The following is a 19,648-nucleotide window of genomic DNA, read 5'->3' as shown; positions in this document are numbered from 1 at the left end:
CCATTAGAACTAATATTAAATTGCTGATAAATTTGCCAATAGTTTACTCTGTTCTCTTGAAAGCATACATGGTAGTTTTATCCCTTCTTACCATTTTATTTCTTTCATATTTAAAAAATGCTTATGATGGGATGTTTTATATATAAATATATGTATATAAACGTATAGAACATGCTAACCATGAGACATAACTTTCAAAGAATACTCATAAGCCCCCCTGTCCAGTTTAAGAATTGGAGTATCACTGGTGTTATTGTGTCTACCTGTGTGTTCCTCCCTTACCTTCAGGCTTCTTCCTCTCCCCTGCCTCAAATACTCTCTGAATATTTTTATTAATTCTTTTTGGGTTTTTTTCCCCAAGAATCTAGTATAAAAATTCATAGAGTATGTATCATTAGTTTTATTTAGTTTTGAGATTTAGAGAAGCGTATTTATAGAAACATGCTTAGAATATATCCTTTTTCACCAGAGCTGAGACAGCCTGGGGGCAGGGAAGGGTTGCTGTTAACAATCATGGGACAAGAGGCATAAACTAGGAAGGTTCTTGGCACAACAGGAAATGCGGTTGCCCCCTTCGTACTGTAAATTGTCTCCTAGAATTTACTTTTTTAACTAAATATTTTGTTTCTAAGATTCATCCATATTTTAGATAACAGCCATAATTTAGCACCTTTCGATGTTAACCTTTCTTTCAATAATGTTTGTGCTTACAGAGATTGTAGTAAAACCTCGATTTATCTGCTTTTAACATTTTTAAAGCTATGAATACTCTATATTTCAGAATTCCTGAGGCAATGTTTGGTTATGAGATGGTTTCTGAAGCATCGCCTACCTAAACATAGGAAAGTCATGTAAGCTACCGTATTGGTCGAGCAAGAAAGCACTGCTTTCTAAATTGGGTCGAAAGCGCTTTTCTCAATAACTTCAAAGAAAACTTTTCTGAGCTATAAAGATACTGTAGTTTTTCTTTTAAAATTCCTGACGTGTAATTCACAGTCTGATGAACTGCACATATACGTTTATCATTCCGCTGGGGATCTTGAAGCGTCCGTTTCGCCCTTTGGGTTTTGATGTGGATAGAACACACCCCGCAAGAAAAGATCCCCCTTGGGACGCAGGAGGGCACAGTCCCTGGAGAAGGCGGCCCGGGGCGGCAGTGGCTTCTGGGCGCGCGGCTGTGTTCCGCCGTGCGCATGCGCAGGCCGTGGCTGCTCCCGGAAGACGCCGTGGAGGCCTGATGCTTAGGGTACCCGCAGGTGGGGGCCGGAATAGGATTCTGTGCCCGCTTCCTGGGAAAGGAAGTTTTTAGTAGAGGATTCTCAGGTTCCTTGGAAATGTTGTTTAAAGCATCAGTTTGTTTTTAAACTCTGATCAGAAATGCGAACTGCCCAGGGCCGCCATTTTTACTTTTCCCTCCACGCCAGGCGGCCCCTCTCTGTCTGCCTGGTCCGGGGAAGGGGTGACCGACCCAGCGCGGGGTCCATCTGCGGGGAGGAACGCTCCTCAGGTAGATCCGCAACCGTGTTTGTTGAGCGCCGTGGAGGAGAGCACGGCAAATGGAACGTTTCTTCCGTGTTCGTGTTGTGAGAGGAGTGACCTGGGAAACGTGGTCAGCGGTTTCGGCACGTGTTGGCTTTTCTCCTGGGTGGAATCACGGTACTATTTCAGCAGGACGGACTTTTATAATCCTCTGCTCGCACCTCCTCTTACTGGTGCTCGCTTCCTCGCTGTGTAACCTTGGACACGCCTCTAACCTCTCCGTGCCTCAGTTTCTGCATTTCTAAAGGTAATAACCACCTGTCTTAGGGTTCCTGTAAAGTTTGAGTGTACAAATGCACCGAAAGCGGGCGCGGGGTGAGCACTCAGCGCGTGTTCGCTCTGGTGGTTACGGTTACTACTGCCTGGGACCTAGATCTAGGCTTGCCCCCCTGATGACTGTCCAGAGCAGCGCAGTTGGTTTGGGCAGCGAGTCCTCGGATTCTTAATCCTGTGGTGTTGTAGTTCAGTGCAGAAGACACGCATGTAAAGTTTCCGGTGATGAATTGCTGTGTTTACTGAAGTCACTCAGTAGGACTGCCTTCGAGCTATCCATGTGGTTTCACAAAGTTGAATCCATGTTTCTCCTAACTTAAAAAAGAAAAAAAAGAAAAAAAAAAAAAAGATGTAGGTTAGTGATTGATCTTCTTGGGGATTAGGCCTGAGAAGGCCCAGGGGAGACCAGAACACAAAGGGAAAATAAGAATGTATACCCTTGCTCATTTAGATCATAGGCAAATTGATCATTGTGTGATGTGATGGGCAGGCAGTCTGATGTATAATTTAACAATAGAGGTAATTTAAAATCCAGGGTTATTTCTCACACTTTTGCATGTATCAAGACAGCATCAACTAATTGATCAGTACCATCTTATTAGTGGCCAGGCACAGTCGAACAGGTTGCTCACTGAACAATGACATGGCCCAGAGGGGTAAGGTAAATGAGGGTGAAATTCAGGCTACTCTCCTGTGGGAAGAGGTGCCCTTTTTTAATTCATACAGAGGAGCCACACCTCTATCCGCATGCTTGCCTTGGACCTCTTGGTGGTCATCCTCCATGGCTTACATCCAGATGCTACCTGTTTCTCCTCCTCTGTCCCCAAAGCTGAACCCAGGGATGTTCAAACATTGGTTTTGGATGACGCTCATCATAAGACTTATATGTTATTATCTGAAGGGGATTTGTTAAAAATCATTCAGGTTTTTGTTGAAAAAAATTTTGGTCTTCTCTTTCCCTCCACATAGCCTATATACCCTTGTTTTGTTTTGTTTTGTTTTTTTAATGTATTTGTGTGAACTTGGTCATAGGTAATAAAACCATGTTTTAGGAGCGCCTGGGTGGCTCAGTGGGTTAAGTCTCTGCCTTCGGCTCAGGTCATGATCTCAGGGTCCTGGGATCGAGCCCCGTGTCAGGCTCTCTGCTCAGTAGGGAGCCTGCTCCTCCTCTCTCTGCCTGCCTCTCTGCCTACCTGTGATCTCTGTCTGTCAAATAAATAAATAAAATCTTTAAAAACAAAACAAAACCATGTTTTAGAGATGGTCATGAAATTCATGGTTCTTTTTTTATTTAACCAAATGCAAAGATACCTTCCCTTAGAGAATAATTAGGCCCATTAAGTAGTCTCTTCTTTTCCTTTTCCCATCCCTGGTCCTCATCTTGGAGTTTTGTGAATCCATACATTAGATCTGATGTACGGTATTTGCTTCTGAGTCTGTCCTGGTGAAGTACGGGTATCAGGTGGCGATCGCCTGATATCCTGCCCAGGGCAGGAGACTTCTAACTGCTGCTTTAGGAATATCTGTTTGGAATTTCCATCCCCCTTTTCTTCTGTCTGTAATCTTGTGTTTTCTTTTCTCCCCTTTCCTTCCTCTTGTTCCCAACACTAACTTGTTTCTTCTGACCTCACTTCTCTCCTATTACCTCCCGCTCTAGTTTGCTCCTGCCTCTCCGTGTGTCAGAGATTGACTCTTCCAATCATTGTCTTTCTGGCAAGTCATTGTTAAAATGCGCAGCTGGTGTGTAGCCGATAGCTGCGAAGGGGTAAAGCCAAACTGTTGTGGGGGCTTCTTCCTACTGTTGGCCTCCCAGTGTTTGTAAAAAAAAAGAGCAATCATTTTTCTCCATCTCTATCCTGGTAAATGAAATTGACAGTTAATGAGAACTATCACAGAGGTAGATAAACAAAAGCCCAGGAAAGCATCCCGAATGGCTGAATCTGTTTCTTACCCGTTAAACCATTTCTCCACCCACTGCAAATTTGCCCTCCTATCCTGCTGCCTCACAAACATTGTGAGTGTCATGGGAACAACTACTGTGATGCACGCTGGCACCGCATCGGCCCTGGCACATCCCTAGCTCAGTGGGGCTTTTCCTTCCTGCGTTCTTTTGAAAAGCAGGATGGAGATTTTCTATGGTGAGTAGCCACATGGATTCTCCCTTTGTTTGCACATTATTGGGCTCCAGCCCTGCAGCAGTCTATAGTTAGAAGTTGAAGAATTTCAGCCCTGGTCGTTCAGTGTAAACCAGCGTCGGAGAAGCAAAATGTATACGTTCTACATTCCCCCGGTGCCATGATACATTTTCTTGTTTTTACTTTTTGTCTTCATTTCTCCCTCCTCTTTATATTGGTGTATTTATATTTAGAGACAGCAGTGAAATATCTTCATCTTTCCAGTTGGTAGTATGCATGTATATACACATTTAAATCAGGCAAATCTAATGTCGGGTGCAATTGATTTGAAAGGTCTGATGTTAGACATGTGGTTTCCCTTCTAATAAATGATCCCGTTGTACTTTTGCTGCTTACTGGCTCACATCCTAGAGTTATTTACCTTGGGTTTAGGAAAATAAACGATTGGGTCTTGAATGTATTGTGTAGGTCTTACACTGGGCCTCATTCGTCCTAACACGTAGTGAAGCTGACACAGCACATCAGAATGCATTGCTGTTGCCAGAAGATTTAGTGGGTGTTAATTTCACTTGTCTTGCCTCCAGAGCCAACCATGCCAGTTTACCAACAAAGCAAAAATGTAAATAAGCCCAACTTTTTTTTAATTTTTATTTTATTGGCCAAAGGCTTTTGTCAGCTTTTCCTCCATGTGCTGTAAGCAGCAACAGTGTTTAAATATTAAGAAGGGGGAACATACAGAGGCGAGTGGTGATGGGCAGGCAAAAATTAACTGTTCATAGCCCGATAAACTTTTTTTTTATTTTAAGATTTTATTTGTTTATTTGATATAGAGAGAGAGATCACAAGCAGGCAGAGAGGCAGGCAGAGAGAGAGAAGGAAACAGGCTCCCTGCTGAGCAGAGAGCCCGAAGCGGGACTCAATCCCAGGACCCCGACATCATGACCCAAGCCGAAGGCAGAGGCTTTAACCCACTGAGCCACCCAGGTGCCCCAGATAAACATTTTTATAAAAACTTCAAATGTTCAGACTGCTGAGAATATTCATTAGTTTTGTTAACAGAGATCTAAGGATAGTAACTGTAAATCTTTGAATAGATTTTCCTAATCCTTTCTTTTCTTTTGGAATTGGCATCTGCACCAAGTCCAGTTTTAGGTGGAGTTAAGACCCTTTCATCTTTCATCTGACAGCAGAAGGGCCATTGATTATAACAGGCTATGACCAAAGATACAAATCTCTGTATTCACGTTGGATCACGATGAATACATACTTGCTTTCATCGCCATTCCTTCTGGCTTCATCCCAGGTGTTTATTATAAGACCCGTCAAAGACCCCATCCTAAACAGAGATAAAATTTCTTCAAATATGAAAGTAAAACTCTCTCTTTAAGTTTTATGTGCCTTGCTGTTTGAGGTCTCCCTTCCCACATTGGCCCTCCCCAGCCTGACTGCCAGACGGAAGAGTGAGCAAGTGAGACAGAGCAAGCGCGCGCGAGAGGCTGTGGGTCGGGGCTGTTGGAGAGCGAGAGACCGTGACGGAGGAGGGCGCGGAGGAGCGAAGTCTTTCATTAATCTTTCCAGAGCGGTCCGCATTGCTCCCATCTTTAGCTCTTCATGCCTTCCCTCCTCTAGAAGCTCTCCTTTCCCTTTCTGTGCAGTTACTGGAGCATGTCCCCAGGGTCACCTCTGCACATGGCCCCCCAGGACACAGCTTCTTCTGGGAGCCTCCCAGGGGTGCACACCCCGCCCCCACAGGCCCTCTGTGCCCCTTGACCTGTGTAGACTCAGACCCAGCAAATACCTTCAGCTGCTGTCCTTCGAGAAGGATCCCGGGTTTTAAGAGCCTGTAGAATTAGTTTGCCGGGGATAGCCCTTTCCCTCTCTTAAAGCACCGGTTACTTTACCGTGAAGCCTTATTCTCTGAAGCATTATCATGTCAGTGCCTGGGTGGTGAGCGATGCATTCGGCACACCAACAAGTCCTAATGAATTTGTACCCCTCAGGAAGATCTCAGATCCTAAAAGAATGAATTCCAGAAAGGGTGGCACATACTCCATTAAATATGGAAAATGACTCTTCGGGGGCAGCATTGTGGTGTAGCCTATGTCAGCCCTCACCTGCTTCTACCCTCCACTTAGCCAAGTGAGAGCGAAGATGTCTGTGAGCTGCAGACACAAACAAGAAGATACTCTGGTCAAAAAACTAATTTTCTTGCTTAATTTGACATTCAGACAAGCAGATTCTGGAAGGATGCTATAATGGGAAAGAGAAAAATGAATTGCATTTAGGAGTTAGTCATAGGCTGGAGTGAACAGGAAGGATTTTAGTGAGAGGAAATGATAGTTCCTGGTCTAATTTGTCAAGATTAGTACCTGTAAAATGAACACTGGAGGGTGCAAGCCATATCTCTCGATTTTTTTTAAATCCATTCCCCTTGGATTTTTAGAGCTGTTAGGACTGAAAGCCTAACCCATCCTAAATAAGGAAATTTTCCACTTTTTAGTTTATCTTTGCTTAAAACTCAGGGTAAAATTCTGAGTTTATTTCACTCTGTGTAAGTGGTTCCAAACCAGTTTCCTGTCATGGTCCCATCAGGAGCTTCTCAGGGATGGCACTGCAGGGAATGACACATTTTTACTTGAGAGCTTGCACAGTCTCCCTACCTGGTAATCTTATTTTAAAACATCTATCAAGTGCTCCTTTTTGGCTTCTGTCGAAGTGGAAATCCTGCAACAGCTTGTTGCAAGGAAGATGCGTGCTGCTTATTGGCAAGCTGAGCAGGGAAAAAAAAAATCCTTAAACACAAAATGCCATTGATACATCCATGTTTTTAATCTGTGGCAGCCTGGAAAACATCAATTCAGCAGTTCTACAAACCGTGGAGAACTTCAGCCAGTATTTTTTTTTCCCCTTACAAAGTAAACTATTTGTATGATATATAAAACAGTAATTTCAGATCCATTCCAAATGATGCTTAGCAGCATTTAAGAAAGCAACAATATATTTTGTCTTTGAGAGAGACGGGATTGCATCTCTATAGGGCTTAGGTACTGGAGCCTTCCCCTTTAGAGACTCAGCAATTTGTGGATGTCCTGGGTATTCTTTCCTGCTATTTCTAGAGGGCAGACTCCCCACTGCTGACCTGCCGCCAGATCCTTGCCTTTGAAACAACTGCCCCCTGGTTCTGAGCTACGCTTTTCATTTTGAGGCCCCTCCTGACCAAGTCAGGTATCCTGGTAATTGGGGAAAAGCAGAAATTTTTTCAACTCTTCCATTCTCAATCAGTTTCAAATTAAACCTCTTGCACTCCTCCCACATTCAGAAATAAGAGAACATGAAGATTTTCTCAAAATACACATTTCCAGGTGGTTTTGCTCCCCCTTTCAGTTAAAATTAAGTTATGCAATTCAGTTTAAACTCTCCTCGGTTTCCATTGCCTTTCTTTGGTCTTCTGCATACGAAAACATGAAAAAGCCTATGTCACCAGGGTAGTACTTTGTGTCTCCTTACCGCTCTGTAAGATTAGCGGTGACTGATCCGGCAGTCCGCGCCCGCTTCTCCATTATTTTTTTACACTGCTCACAGAAGAAGTGCTTCAGTCACCTCGTTGACTGATTTCAGTTCTTTTTTTTTTTTTAAATTTAACAGAGAGAAATCACAAGTAGACGGAGAGGCAGGCAGAGAGAGAGAGAGAGGGAAGCAGGCTCTCCGCTGAGCAGAGAGCCCGATGCGGGACTCGATCCCAGGACCCTGAGATCATGACCTGAGCCGAAGGCAGCGGCTTAACCCACTGAGCCACCCAGGCGCCCCCTGATTTCAGTTCTTGAGCAGACTGTCCGGCCTCTAAACTTGGGCTTAACTGAGTGTTGCTCCTTGAATCAGCAGTGCGCTGCGACCAGTGAAATGCCATTGGCATTGACCTGTGCTGTTCTCTGTCTTCATGGGGAGCAAGGAATCGGAATGGAGAGGACCAGAGCTTTTGTGAACTAATCTTAGCCTGGAAGTAAAAGTTTCCCAAATCATTTGACTACGCATTTTGGAAAATGATGATAAAATGAATAGTACGTAAAAGTCAAGATGCCCCTAAAGCTGATTTCACAAACTTCTGATCTGTGTTACCGCATTTTCTATATGGAATATGTACCAGTTGTGAAAGGAACAGAACCGTTTTATGGTGGGTGTTAGGTTTATTTCTCTCTGTTCCCATAACCCTGGAGCCAGGATTATGATGATGTGTTGATTGATTATAGCCGTTAAGTCTCTTACTAATCAGTTTCATCACTTACTCTCAGCTCACACCCTTGCACCTTTGATTTCTCTTCCATAACAGGGTGATATGGGCTGTCATTGACTAATGAAGAACAGAATTGGTTTCGGCATGAGACAAACGGAATGCCGACACCAATCCTAAAATGCATTAATCTTTAATAATTCACATCTGCATGTTTATAAATGATATAACCAGGGATTGTTAATGTTGATATTCTCCCTTCCAAACAGAAAGTGACATAGGAGTTTGTACTTGCAAACTACATTAAATGCATATAGCTGAATGCCAAGAATGTGACCTTGCTGAGGATGCCAAATGTATTAATTCATTGGGTGGTTTTTTGAAAAGGAGCATGTTGTAATTTTGCTGTTGGATAAATCAGGTGATTTCCTGAGGAAGGCCAGCTGGCCCAATGGCTCAATTTCCTTCCGTCTTCATTTACCGTTCTCTTTCATTCATTAATTCGGCCAAGTGCTGACTGTATCTTCTTTTGCGGGCATGTTTCTAGGAACTGGGGGAAATGCACTTGAACGTGAGTGACCAAAGGCCCTGTCCTCATGAAACTTAAATTCCACTGGGAAAGCTGGGAAGTGAGCAAATAAGTATGTAATTTATTGTCAGGTATCCTGGTGGGGGCAGGGGGAGTGAGGTTGCTTCTTTTAGATAGAGGTGATTGAGGAAGGTGTCTCTTAGAAATTCATATTCACACTGTGAACTCAGTGAACAAAGGGCAGAAGCAAGCCACATGCATGTCTGGGAGAAAGGTGTCCACGTGGAGCAGCGAGCAGGCACACAGGCCCCCAATCAGCAGTGCATGCGGTTGGTGTGCTGGGCGGGGGAGACACAGGGAAGTCACTGGGGCTGGAGCACAGTAAAGAGACGGAGATGGGAACAGAATGGGTAGGCAGTTAGATTAGAGAGTGATCAAGAACCAGCTTACAAAGGGCTTGTAGGTTATGAATAGGATTTAGGAACTTACGTGGCAGGTAGAGAAGGCAGAATATGGCACGATCCAATATAGGCTTTAAAAGGATCCTTCTGGCTGCTGAGTGGACTGTCGGGGGCGAGGGTGGAAATGGGGAGATGGGCTTAGGGGGCTACTTCATTAGCCTAGGGGAGGTTGGTCACGTCTGAATGTGTGAGCAGCAGAAGGGGGAAGAAGGGTTTTGATTTTGACCCCGAAGATTGGCTTCAGTACAGTGGAAGACAAAGGAGGAACACGTTTTTGAAGGGGGAATCAGGTGTTTGGTTTTGGACATATTACATTGGAAATGTTTCTTAGGCATCCAAAGGGAGATTTTGAGTAGGCGGCTGGTTCTAAGAAGAATCTGGATTGGATTCTAAGCAGAGGTCTCAGCTGCCAAAGTAAGTTTGTGAGTCATCAGGGTTCTCAGTGACATTTCCTAGGGCACCCAGTGTGCATCAGGACCACCTGGAGGGCTTGGGAAAGCCGGTGACTGGGCCCCACACCCAGGTTCTGATGCAGTAGGCTTGGGGTAGCGTTGGAGAATTTGCATTTCCAGCAGGTTCCTAGTTGGTGCTGAAGCTGCTGGTCTGGGAACTGCTGACCTGGGGAACGAGTGAAGGTCACTGCTTCCCAACACTGGCTGACCGAACATCCTGAGAATGGGTGCGAAGCCCAGCCCCACAGCTGCCATGTTCCTGGGGCTGACTGCCGTCCTCCACCAGTACTTTTTAGAAAGCTCTCCAGGTGACTCTTGTATGTAACCATGGTTGAGAAATACTGAGAGAAGAATTCTGAGGACTGAACCCTAGGGAGCTGAGAAATGTAGACAGAACAGGGAAAGGAACAGCTAGTGGTGTAAGTGGAAGACCAGGGAGACTGAAAGCATTTCTAGAATATGGAGAGAACCAACTGCATCCAGGACAGCTTTGCACTTTCCTCGAAGTGTCCCGAGGGCGTGTTTTGGACGGAGTTGGATCTGTGTGTATATTGGTCATAGGAAATTTTATGGATAAATGGCTCATTTCTTTAGGGCAGCATATTACCTCTTTTTTTTTTTTTTTTAACCTTCCTATAAATAGGTTGTGATTCAGTTGAAATTATAATGTCACAGGAAGAAAATTCTTGTGATAAAATAACTGCTATATTCTTAGGCCTAATTCAGAAATTAATAGAATTCCTAGCTTCACAGTTTTTTAAAATCTATTTCACACAAAATCCAAAAATCATGTCATTTAAATTCTACTTGAAAAAAAGACAAAAACTTTTATATTTTGAGAGCTGAACCTTAGTATATAGGTTTTTTGTTCCGTTTTGTTTTTTTGTTTGTTTTTTGGTTTTGTTTGTTGGTTTTTTCCCTGTGGCATCAATGCCTTTTATTAGAAGTAGACAGATGGACATCTCAGCTCTTTCCACAGTTTGGCTGTTGTGGACATGGCTGCTGTAAATACTGGGTGCACGTGCCCCTTCAGATCATTACATTTGTACCTTTGGGGTAAATACCCAGTAGTGCGATTACTGGATTAGAGGGTAGCTCTAATTTTAACTTCTTGAGGAACTGCCATATAAATGGATGGATAAAGAAGATGGGGTCATATACCCCATCTTTATTTATATGTGTGTATATATAACATATACACACATATATATACCCCATCTTTTTTTTTTTTAAGATTTTATTTACTTATTTGACAGAGATTATAAGTAGGCAGAGAGGCAGGCAGAGAGAGAGAGAGGAGGAAGCAGGCTCCCTGCCGAGCAGAGAGCCCGATGCGGGACTCGATCCCAGGACCCTGAGATCATGACCTGAGCCGAAGGCAGCGGCCCAACCCACTGAGCCACCCAGGCGCCCCTATACCCCATCTTTATACACACACATACAGAATGGAATATCACTCAGCCATCAGAAAGGACAAAGGACAAATACTTATATATAAATATATACATATATATTATATGCATATATAAATATATATACATATATATAAATACATTTTTATCAGTGTGCATAGAGCTGGAGGGGATTATGCTGAGCAAAGTAAGTCAGTCAGAGAAGGACAGTTATCATATGGTTTCACTCATATGTGGAAAATAAAAAACAGTGCAGAGCATCATAGGGGAGGGAAGGGAAAACTAACTGAAGGGGAAGTCATCAGAGAGGGAGTCAAACCATGAGAGGTTCTTAACTCTGGGAAACAAACCGAGGGTCGCTGGAAGGGAGGTGGGGGCTGGGGGTCCTGGGGTAATTGGGTGATGGGCATGAAGGAGGGCACGTGATGTGATGAGCACCAGCTATTACAAGCAACTGATGAATTACTGAAACTAATGACGTACTCTATGTTGGCTGATTGAATTTAAATGAATATATATACACACATATATATTATCTATCTTTATATACATAGAAAAAGAAGTAGGGGGAACTAGTTCAGTATTCCATGTTTTGATGGTACTGATTGTGATTTTATGTCAGCTTTTTCCTCCTGGAGCTGAATTCCTTTTGGCTGGAATATCCATCCTGCCCTTCGCTAGCCTGATAACGCCACTCACTAGCCTGCTAAACTGCTTATTCTTGAAGATCCAACTCCAGTGTCTTTCCCTTTGTTAAGTCCCGCGGAACCATCCATGGGAAAGAGAGTCCAGCTGTCCCTCCATGGTCTTGCAGCTGGCCCAGGGACCTGTCGAGGGCCGTGAGCAGTGCTTCCTTTTAACCCCAGGTGCCAAGCATAATGCCTGGCAAATCAGAGCACACTCAGTAAATGCTGACCAAATTAAAGAGCTTCCAGTTCACTTAGAATAAACAGGAACTCAAGAAAAGTAAGTTCTAAAATTGATCACTTACATGACCTTTCCTCCTCTGGGCTGGGAGCCCTTGTCCCTTTGTTTTTCACAGTTTATGGGATCATTCTGTTTCCCTTTCTCCTGAACAAGATTCCACTATGACAGATTACTTTACTTTCTTTTCCCTAAGAAATAGAACCTGAAATAGTAGTCGTGTAAGCTGTGTCAGTCTAAACCAGACCTCTGCATATGTAGACCCTGCCTGATTTTAGTCCATCATGCACAGTAATTGTGCCATCTAAATATGATAGCATAATTCTGAAGTTGTCCGATAGCCAACTTTTTTCATCATCTCATTATTTTAAATATCTACTACTAATAACTAACCCCGTTTTCAAAGAAAATGGCCAATTAAGCACAGATTGGCTATGGGGAGTTTTGTCATTACGCCGATAATATTCCCATCTCCTAAGTAGGTGGTGTCCACATTGCCCAGATAAACACGAAGTAGGGAATGTTAGCTCCTGCAGCTGGAATCTGGGCTTCAGCAACACTTGACCGCTGTGCTTAGGGTATTTGACTGCTATGCCACAGTTCCATATCTACCTAAAAAATAAATACAAACCATGTTGCTGGATGCCTGGGTGGCTCAGTCAGTTAAGCGTCTGCCTTCAGTGCAGGTCATGATCTCCAGGTCCTGGGATCAAGTCCCACGTCAGGCTCCCTGCTCTGTGGGGGGGTCTCCATTTCCTTCTGTTCCGGCCTCCCACCCAATGCTCGCTTGCTCTCTCTCAAAAAAAAAAATAAAAAAATCTAAAAAGAAACCATGTTACCAATAATAGTGCTATTTTATCTGTTGGTCCCATATTTAAAGATATTGTGCTATCTTCCTCAGATTCTAATATTTAGCGCCAAATTATGTATCTTTTCCTATGTTATCATTCGTCTGCAAGCAGCAGAGAAAGGCCCAAAGCCTGCCCACGCGGCCCCTCCTCCCCGGGTCTGCGAAGCAAGGTGTTGGCTCCCGCGAGGCACCTGAGCACTGCCGTGTGGGTTTTTGGCGTGGATGTGGGGTGATTCCCATGCGTGCGTGTCAGCGTGTGGCACTTTTCACGGCTCCTCCTGTGTGCGGTTGAGAGTTGTCATGACATGTGGGGAGCCAGAATGAGAAATCTGTGACAGGAGAGGAGGGAGGCAAAGGAAACTTTTATTAAAGGAAAGAAAGTGCCTTGGCTTTAAAAAGGCCCGTCTCTCTCAGGCAGCACAGAGCAGCGATCAGTGGAAAAAAGGGAGCAGGCAGGCGCCTCATCTAATCTTTCTCCTGGGGGCCCAGGTGGACAAATTGGCAACCCTGTTCGCAGCTTTTTTTTCCTCTCCCCTTTGTACCATAAGAACTGCTAATCGGATCCATGCTGCTGCAACTGTGGTTAGTTATTAACAGAATAAAAGCAGATTTCTTCAAAAGAACGGGTGGGGGAAACGACTATACAAAATTGCAAGGTTGTTAGAATCTTAAATGCACAGCAGTCGATTTTTCCCTTATTCTGAATTATACGATGAATACAAGTCTTTCATCTGTCACTATACCCATTTCTTCAGAAGGCAGCCAAATATTAAGCTTCTCCAACAAAAAAGGAATCTTAGAAAGAGGAAAAATATTGAGGAGGAATAAGAATGGGTAAGAGTGGGGGGAAATTAGGTTTTGTTTTTATTAATTTGTCCTAGTGAGAGAGATATAAACTGCATGCTCGATCTGGTTTCCCCTCCCCTGCCTCCTGCTTTACATCAAAGCAGGGATTAGAACAGATTTCGCTGGTAGCCGTCCTGCTTTCTGTGTCTGGTGTGGTGCCCAAGTCAAGTGCAGAGCCTACCAGTTCCTCGAAGGCCCTGGAGGGCCTGGGGCGGGCCGGGGCGCTACACCTCCTGGGCCACGCTGGGCTGCATCGGAGCACACGTATACTTCCCCCATCCCGAGGGGTTTGTCTGCACCCCCACAGATCTTCGGATTGGATACCCGCGCTTGAAAGCTGTTGGGAAGAGGGTGTGTCTGTGAGGATGCGCAGTATGGCCCGGGAGCTGATTTTCAGTCCGGTAGGGTGTATATTTCAGTGCATCTCTGAGGCTCGTAAGGAAGACCTCCGAGATGCCCAAGACGCCCACAGATGCAAGTGGCTCCCGCTTTCCACCAGATGACATTTCTAGTCCGGTCACTGGTTTCCTGGGTTTGGCGTCACACCTGAAATGAACTAGAGTCAATAAACTTTCCCTGAACTTTTGCCTTTGATTTACTGGACATTTCTTTTCTCCACAATCATGGTTCAGTTCCTTCACTGCAGTAACTGGGTGGGGGGTGGGGTGCAGACCATCTGTACTGAACGGGGCTCGGAGGGGCATGGCCTGCCACGGGGAGCCACATTGCTCAGGCCACGAAGTGCCCATAGGGCATGAGTGGAAACCAGAAGCCACCTTTCCCACTCCTTCTAGGCCACTTGGCAAGAGTTCAGACTAAGCTCTGACAGGAGACTGAGAATCTCCTGTATGTAAGTGTTGGAGGACTCTGGTTTATCTTCAGTCAAAGCTTACAGGGACCTGAACAGTAAAGTCTAGAAATTGGGGTTGCCTTGTATTTCCTGGCTTGACTTGGTTCATACCTACAAGAGCCCGTTCAGATCTTATCTCAAGTTCTCTGTAGAAAGTGCGCCCACAAAGGCCAGGAACGCATTTCAGATAATCAAGACTATTGAGCTGACTTCCTTGTGAGAGACATGATGTAACTTAAGTATATTTAATTAATAAAAGCAGGCAATTGGAAAAATTCTGATTCGAGTCCAGAGTCCAGGGGGCTAGATGAAATAATACTGAATTATACCAAGCTGGTCTCTGTAATAAAAGTAAACAGAACTCTGAGGCATTTGTGGTTCACTCCTGTGAAGGCACATTTCTTCCACAGAATGCACCACATTGGCATTTTGTTCGTTATTTGTCAGGCCTTTGAGACTCTTCTAGCCCGAACGCTGGCCATGAGGGTAAGAAAAGAGACTCTAAACCCTCAGACTATGGTAAAAGCAATAATTGAAAAGCTTAATCCAGCTGACAGTGACGGATGGCTTGTTTAGAATGGAGGTGTGTGGCTCCTCTCTGGGTTCTGTCACACTACGGGGCATCTTGGGAATTTCCTCATTCCCTTAATGGCTCAGAGATACACAGATCAGCTCCGCTGTGCCAATGCATCGGTATATTTTTAGGACCCAATGGCACATCAGCAGTTGGCATTATCTCGAGTAAGGATTTAGGAAAATCTAACCCTCCTTTGAATGAACATTTGAGCCGTAGGACGTGGAAGAGTTTGTCTTCCCAGACTCAGGCTAACTCTTTCACATTGTGGGAGGGCTAGGTTTTATGGTCTGTTACTACTGGAGGGCACAGGTAGGGGAGAGCATTACTTTGTGTGTTATACCACTTTTATTTGAGCTGGGGTTCGTTCACGATGAGTCGTGCTGGTGGTCTGCTTACAGCTGCTCTCTCACCCTCTAAACCCCGAGCCAATACCAAATAACATGATACTGTATGGCCATCTTCAGGCCCTTGAGATAAACACTTCACTGTATCCGCTAAGCCGGAACCTGAGCAGATTCAATATTGGAAATGTCTGCTTCGGAGTATATTAAAGTTTCCTTTCTTGAAGCAAATGAACTAGAAAACACTGAGAGAAAGATACCACACTCAAAGTAATTTGTGGATTTTCAGGTCATTTAAATAAATGCTTCAATTGAGGACATTTGATGAATTTTTGGATTATTGAAAACTCATTTTTCACCCACACTGTTGCCATTAGGCCTTATGCAGGTATTTAAAGTTCACTAAAGAAAATGACTAGTGATACACTTGCTGCTCCAATTACAGAGCTCCACCGTCTTACCACACACACTGGTTTGGGTACTATCTTAGATAAGATGTCCGAAAAAGACCACAGATATGGAGTCCACCTGCACAACCCACCACTGTCCTCTCCAAAGCAAATCACATTTGTCCTTTATCATGGCAGAAGAAAAGATCCTAGCTGGTACTTCATGTTTCAGAAATTAAGGAATAACTTCTATGAACACAGCCCACAAAGAAGTTACAGGGCTCTTACCAGCGGGATTGGCAGAATGTAAGAAAGATGTCCTCCGCAGCTATATGTAGAAGAATGAAACTCGACCATTCTCTTACACCGTACACAAAGATAAACTCAAAATGGGTAAAAGACCTCAACATGAGACAGGAATCCATCCGAATCCTAGAGGAGAACATAGGCAGTAATCTTTTCGATATCAGCCACAGCAACTTCCTTCAAGATATGTCTCCAAAGGCAAAGGAAACAAAAGCGAAAATAAACTTTTGGGACTTCATCAAAATCCAAAGCTTCTGCACAGCAAAGGAAACAGTCAAAAAAACAAAGAGGCAACCCACGGAATGGGAGAAGATATTTGCAAATGACAGTACAGACAAAAAAGGTTGATATCCAGGATCTATAATGAACTCCTCAAACTCAACACACACGAAACAGGCAAACATATCAAAAAATGGGCAGAAGATATGAACAGACACTTCTCCAATCAAGACATACAAATGGCTACCAGACACATGAAAAAATGTTCATCATCACTAGCCCTCAGGGAGATTCAAATTAAAACCACATTGAGATATCACCTTATACCAGTTAGAATGGCCAAAATTAACAAAACAGGAAACAATATGTGTTGGAGAGGATGTGGAGAAAGGGGAACCCTCTTACACTGTTGGTGGGAATGCAAGTTGGTGCAGCCTCTTTGGAGAACAGTGTGGAGATTCCTCAAGAAATTAAAAATAGAACTTCCCTATGACCCTGCCATTGCACTCCTGGGTATTTACCCCAAAGATACAGATGTTATGAAAAGAAGGGCCATCTGTACCCCAATGTTTATAGCAGCAATGGCCACGGTCGCCAAACTATGGAAAGAACCAAGATGCCCTTCAACAGACGAATGAATAAGGAAGATGTGCTCCATATACACTATGGAGTATTATGCCTCCATCAGAAAGGATGAATACCCAACTTTTGTAGCAACATGGACGGGACTGGAAGAGATGATGCTGAGTGAAATAAGTTGAGCAGAGAGAGTCAATTATCATATGGTTTCACTTATTTGTGGAGCATAACAAATATCATGGAGGACAAGGGGTGTTAGAGAGGAGAAGAGAGTTGGGGTAAATTGGAAGGGAAGGTGAATCATGAGAGACTATGGACTCTGAAAAACAATCTGAGGGGTTTGAAGTGGCGGGGAGGTGGGAGGTCGGGGTACCAGGTGGTGGGTATTATAGAGGGCACAGATTGCATGGAGCACTGGGTGTGGTGAAAAAATAATGAATACTGTTTTTCTGAAAATAAATCAATTTAATAAAAAAATAAAGAAAGAAAGATGTCCTCCAGAAGAGCTATAAAGTCAGGCTGTGGCAGGTAAAACTCAGACTTTGCTTTAAAGATTTGGGAAAGAGCTGATTTCTGTAACATGAAAAAGTATGAGGGTAACATCAGAATAAAACATCCCAGAATCTTGGTTTTGGATGCAGCAGAATTGAATAACAGGGGAACAGGAAAGATGAAAGTTGGTCTTGGTCATGACATATTGGTAGTTAGTAGGAATAATTCTATGGTGTGGTTAATTTTTTAACTCCTTACTAAAGTTAGTGTCATCTCCAAAAATTCTTGAAAAGGAGAAGAATAACTCAATTTACAGTTGTTTAAAACAATGAAATATGTATTGATTATGTTGCAGCATTCCAGGCAAAGGACTTGATTGTAGTAGGGTTATTAGTAAAGTGATGGGAAGTACTTTGTTTCCTCTCAAATTCCGCAGCAACCAGTTAGCACTTTAATTCACATGAATTCCAGATCCTACTTTTTCCTAACAACAAATATTTTTGAATTTATGAATAGGCCCCATGTCTCTACTGGCAAACACCCCCTGATGCCCCCATGTACCTCCTATCTTTACTGAGGAAGATTGAACAGCAAAATTGTTCAGGCTTCTGTGGCTTAACATATCATTTCATGTTACTTTTAAGAATCCAATTTGCTTGGATGACTAATGAAGGAATTTCATGTAGGACGTGGCCTTCTCCATAGTAAGGACCCAGTGGGTTTTTACTTCATTGTTTACATTCCAGCGCAGTGATCTCCTACTTACATCAGAACTTGTAAGACCAACACAGCACTCCAGATGTTGTTCTCCTTTTATCCATTTTTCCCAAAGTAAGCTAATGAGGCAAAACTGGAAGGAGAGAATGGGTTCCTGGCAAAACTGACATTAAGTAAGATCTGTCATTCAAATGCCAGTGTTGCTGTGTTGGTTAATTATATCACTGTCACATCTCAGAGAACTAAAACCTTCCTAGCTTTGTTGTTGTTGATGATGATGATGATGGTGACGATGATGACGATGATGGTGATGATTGTCTGCAGGACTGCGAAAGGAAGAAATCTGCCTTTTCTCTGGCCACTACAACTTCTGAAAAATGGAATTTCTGGGTATTTCTCTGCCTGTTAGTACTGCGTATTAAGATAGCACAGTATTATTTGAAAAGGGATGAATGATTTGTCTGCCAGAGGCTGTTGTAGTTCAGAGTTAGTGTTTTTGTTCTTATTGAATTCCTGTAGTCGTATGTTGTAGTCATTTAGAAAGGAATTAACCCAGGAAGTTTTAGCCTCAATAGAGGATTAACGTGGAAACGCTATTCATCTCCTGCTTATTCTCTGCTCCCCCAACACAGCAGTGATGAAGGATAGCTGACGTGATTGCGTCACATCAGTACTGATCTGTTTGTTTATTTTGGTCTGGCCAGAAAAGTGGAGAGAGTAAAACTGCAAAAATCATCACTTAGCTAACAGTTTACCTGCAAAATGCAATTACCATTTAAATCTCAGAACTGTGTTCGCATTAAGTACCGAGGAAGCCGGCTTATCCTGCACTAGATCTGATTTTAAAACAACATAAACCAAATTCTGTTCCTGACATATATTTATGTAGTCCTCTTTGTTCAATATGGGGGAATGTGTCAGGTTTATATGTCATTGCTATTGTTAATAAATAACATTTGGTGTTTATTGACTTTTTGAGCAAGTGGCCCTGAAGTGTTTCTTTTTTACTGATAACTGTCACTTAAAACAGGAGTTAGCAAACTCCCACCTTTGGGCCAAATCCATCTCACCACCTGTCTTTGTAAATAAAGTTTTCTTTATGCTGTTTTGTTTATGTATTATCTATGGTGCTTTTGCACTGCAACAGCTGAGTTGAATAGTTGGAACAGAGAACATATGGCCTGCAAAGCCTGAAATATTTACTATCTGGCAGTTTAAAGAATTAGTTTGCCTATCCCTGATCTACAGTAATAAACCTATGTGATTACTGATAACTAAAGTTTTAATTAACTATTAGTCTAGGCTTGGGGTAATCTATCTCACCTTTATCTATTCAGCAAATATTTATTGAATGCTTATAATATGTCTGATTCAGCAGACATAGTGGGGAGCAAAACAGACAATCCTGTCAAACTTGGAACTTGAATTTTAGTGAGATGAGACAAACAGTAAAGTAAAATAAGAATTTAAGTGAGCACTAGGACTCTGTCACCTGTGAGAACTTAGCACTTGTTCGTACTGACTGTCCC

The 19,648-nt window shown here is 43.3% G+C and overlaps 1 protein-coding gene across 7 annotated transcripts in view; it reads left to right on the top strand.

Annotated features, from left to right (window-relative positions):
• Positions 1–19,648, top strand: part of ARID1B (AT-rich interaction domain 1B) — a 443,861-nt gene that overhangs the window by 317,107 nt on the left and 107,106 nt on the right. The gene's annotated exons all lie outside the window — the stretch shown is intronic.

The sequence above is a fragment of the Neovison vison genome, chromosome 1, assembly GCF_020171115.1.
Source record: "Neovison vison isolate M4711 chromosome 1, ASM_NN_V1, whole genome shotgun sequence".
Classification (NCBI taxonomy): domain Eukaryota; kingdom Metazoa; phylum Chordata; class Mammalia; order Carnivora; family Mustelidae; genus Neogale; species Neogale vison.
Note: the sequence above shows the minus strand (reverse complement) of the source record. Positions and strands in the feature narration are given on the sequence as shown.